Source organism: Thermobia domestica, chromosome 15 (genome assembly GCF_964235325.1).
Source record: "Thermobia domestica chromosome 15, izTheDome1.hap1.1, whole genome shotgun sequence".
Classification (NCBI taxonomy): domain Eukaryota; kingdom Metazoa; phylum Arthropoda; class Insecta; order Zygentoma; family Lepismatidae; genus Thermobia; species Thermobia domestica.
The window spans coordinates 155,926,510-155,930,802 of NC_137468.1; the positions used below are offsets into that span (position 1 = coordinate 155,926,510).

Consider the following 4,293-nt stretch of genomic DNA (forward strand, 5'->3'; position numbering starts at 1 on the left):
ACTCTCAGAGGTAGCTCATGCGTTCCGGATTCCACGTAAAGCCTTCGGTGCAAGTATGTTATAGCATGGTTGCTGAACGGAACGCTAAATTAAATCAATTCATCTCGATTCCGTGGGCAATACTAATTGAATTAAGATTACTTAAAGGACCACAGAGACAAGTGTTCCGATTGGGACGATTCAAAAACAAAATGGAAACAGGATAAAAACCATATTCTTAAAACAGAAAGGTATAGGATTCGTGTGTCTATTCGAGCGATCGTTTCCATTTTCAAAAAAAGTTACTATGCATTGAATGATATAAGAAATATTTATGCTAATATGACAATTAATGATCCTAAAGATGATATGGAATTGAAATTAGTGCACCAAATTCTAGAAGAAATATTTTTATTAAATTTGTGGTCAAACACACGTTATTAGACCAAAATAGACTTCAGACTTATGAGAACTCAATGATAAAACTGATCGTAGCAGATCTATCTATAACTTCGGGTTGTAATATTGGAAAAGATCAAAGTTGAATCTTATTCTTGAAACTACATGAAAAAGCTATTTATTGCTATCTCTGTTACTTTAACATTTTTTGCTATATGAAGATAAGTAAACGGTTCATAGAATTTCTGGTTGCAATAAAGGAATGAAATCCGAAGTGGAGCTTACTTTTGGGACATTTAATGGATGTTAACTGGATGCTACTCACTATCTATTATAGCTTTTGTTCAATTGCGATCAACATTGTAACCTCAAATTCTTTACTTCTATAATTGTGGTTTGTATAGATTGTTAACGGAGGAAAAAGAACAATTTCCTAAGAGGCTGAAACGATTCGAAAAGACCTTTTCTCCCTATCTCTTACCGGTTTTGGTCTATGTTGATCAACGTTCAAATGGGACATCACTCAATTTCTACCACTTCCAGTTTCAACAGAGATTTAACGGATTAAATGGAGCTTATCATTGGGGTGCAAAATTTATTTTATGAAGCCATATTTGCGTTGCGCAATGGTCCTGAACGTATTCACCTTTAATGTTTATTTACTTTGCAACCACATTGTACTATTTTCTTACTATTGTTTTTCCTAATTTAGTGATTGAGTTCGTTGAATAAGCCATGGTATTGGAAAGGGTAAATACATTAAAATATGATATTGCTGTAGCTTCACTACTACCAAGTACCCATCAACGACTCTCTGACACTTACAATGATGATGTGTTCAGCATAAAAGTTGATGTTTATAGCAAGTGGTTGTGTGTGAAAGCACGCACAGAAGCACTACGTGAAGATGCTGTACGTCATTCTGAAGGAATGATGTATATTACCGGTACAGATGAGAAACATGCAGTATCAATTTTCTGGACTGATGTTTAAATTGTTACCATTAAGTTATTATGTACTCTAATGGAACTAGCAAATTCAGAAATTAGCCATGATAAATACCTGATAACTGTATTCCCTAGATCATGAATTTGCAATACGAACGGGACATAAGCTAATATGCACAGAAGTTTGAAGACCTATTCCATATTTTGTGCTTACACAAGAACAAAAGTTTGGTCTAGCATATTGCTATAAGATAAGGACATGTCTCAAGTACAATAACACATATGTATATTCGAATTGCCCGCTTCGAGTTTCCACTGATCATAACAGTTATTCTGGAAAAGTAGTTCCTACAATTAGAAATAGTAACCCTTCAGAACTGTTATGCCTAAATTTGATAGCATGCCAATTTATCCTATCAACTGGAAAAAATGAAATCTTTGAGTTTTACGTCCCACGGTTATGCCGGTTAGGCTAAAGGAGACGGTGATTATGAGAGATGAGTGAAATGGTGGAATGAAGAAAGTGGGAGGAAACGGGAGAACCCCGAGAAAACCCACGAGCATCCTATCAACTGGAATAAGGTATAAAGTACAATTTCGTGCCTACGTAAACCATGCCAGGTAACTGTGACCATTGTCGACAGTTTTCGTTGCATTCAATGCAAAAGATATCAATTTATGTCCTTCTATTTCATTCTGCAAATTAGATGGAGAATATACCTGATGACCGAGAAATGTCAATGGCTCTTAAGAACAAAGTAACTTAGCAGATAAAAACGTAAAAGATCAAACCACTTTTTCTTAGTTTAGTGACACACAGGTTGATAGCTTCTTTATATTGTGCATCATGTAACACTGAAATAGTGTTTTTGATCTGAGAAGGTAAACTAGTGTTGACCACGACACTCGAAACATATTTCGTTCCACTCCTCGTTGAACGTGTGGAGATGATTTTTCGTGGAGGAAAGACTCTTTCTACCGCTATTTCATCTCGTAATTTTAGATTTTCTGTTTGGTTTGGTATATAAGCTTCCAAAATTTGAACTCACAGTCAGCATCCAGAAAAGAACCAGATTCACGAGAAAACGCATCAAACCGCACAATTACAAAAGTCTTGGCCAGTGAGGGGATCGAACCCACGACCTTCGGGTTATTAGCACGACGCTCTAACCAACTGAGCTAACCGGCCACGATGACAAAGGCTGCAATTTCTTTTTGTAAAATGTAGAATATATACTTACTCGATCAAAATTTATAGCTGGTTTACGCTTTGATGCGTCTATTTAAATACCATGGCATCTTAAGAATCGACCAATGATTATCATAATACCAGAAAGAGTCATCAGATTATTCAAAGCATTAATAGTTGTATTTTCGAAGTAAAAATGAATCTTTTCTCGCCCGAACAGGGACTCGAACCCTGGACCGTTAGGTTAAAAGCCTAACGATCTACCGACTTGTTTTTTTTAAACATCTTTATTTCCCAAGGTCACTTACATACCTGAAAAAAATTTGTCGTTTAGACATAAGACATAGACGGTAAATACAAGTAGAAAGTTGGCATATATACAGTGCTTTAAGAACAATACAAATAGCATCATCAAATTACATTTTTAGAGCTTATCAAGGTAGACGAGAACTTGTAAAATATTGACAGTATTATATAGAAATTTAGAGGTACTACAAATATTATCTTACAGATATTACACTAGTCATATCATGTTAAAATGAGGCAGTCAAAAAGTTTGCGAAAGTCTTGTAAAAAGGTACCATACCAAAAGTTTTCCACCTGGTGCGTTTTAAGAATTCATGATAATCCGTGACACTTATGCGACTGCGACTGGAATCAATATAGTATAAGGTGTGTCCTATTAGCCAAGTAACAGCATTATTGGGGGTTGGAGGGTACCAATGATAATCGGGTAAGGTAATAATATCAGGTGTGAAATGGTGTGGAGATGTCCGACATACGATAGCAAGGAGAGCACATAGTTTTAACCACACAGACATTACTAGCTGGCAAGAGGTGTATCTGTGGATAATGGTGTCGGGGTGCCCACAATGGGAACACGCATTCTGTGGTAGGCGATGGATGTCGAACAAACGTTGATTAGTAGCATGAATATCATGTACAACACTATACCATAAACTACGTACACACGTCGGAAGAAACTTTCTATGAATATTAAACCATATGCGATTCCAGTTACAACTATTATTGTTCTGCTGTACTCGTATCGTAGTTGTAGTAAAGGTCATTTTTAAAAAATACAGATAAAGATCACGAGAACAGATTTCTCTTATCTCATCATGTTTAGATAGATAACTCCAGGCTAGGACGAATTTATATATATATAAGGGTGCGTGTTGAAGGAAAGGAACATTGGATGGATTTGGAGCAGGTAAGGTGGGCGTCCAACATTGTAGCCATTGTTGTGTATGACTATGGTCCAAATGATACAATTTATAGCTACGTAATAAAAATAATATTTTACACTTGAGTCGTACATTGATTAAAGCAAGGCCACCATTGTCGACTGGTAACACCATTACTACTTGAGGAACTCGGAAGAAAAAGTCGCACCAAATAAACCAGCCAATGATCGATTGCACTTTTTTGGCACAGATGTCCGGAAGTGGCCATACCTGTGCTGTATACCATAATTGAGAACATATATAAGTATTCACATACCATACTCTCTGGATTAAATTCAGCTGTCGATGACGATTTTGTAGAACAACTGTCCTGATTTTATTGATTATTGGCGTCCAGACTGTCTCAGAGTCTGAATCAAGATTACTCGTAAAATTAACACCTAAAATTTTTATTTTCGTCACAATTTCGGAATGGCAGATAGTTAACCCTTTATTGACCGTGGCCCAATTATTAAAGGTTAAACTCTTCGTTTTATTGACATTAATACTTGCTCCACTAGCATTACAATAGCTATTTAAGCACTGGTGCACA

General features: G+C 36.2%; 1 non-coding gene across 1 annotated transcript; it reads right to left on the reverse strand.

Moving 5' to 3' along the window:
- Positions 1-2,440: 2,440 nt before the first annotated feature.
- Positions 2,441-2,514, reverse strand: TRNAI-AAU (transfer RNA isoleucine (anticodon AAU)). The gene has a single exon. It is a non-coding gene; the product is annotated as a tRNA-Ile (tRNA).
- Between the last annotated feature and the right edge of the window lie 1,779 nt (positions 2,515-4,293).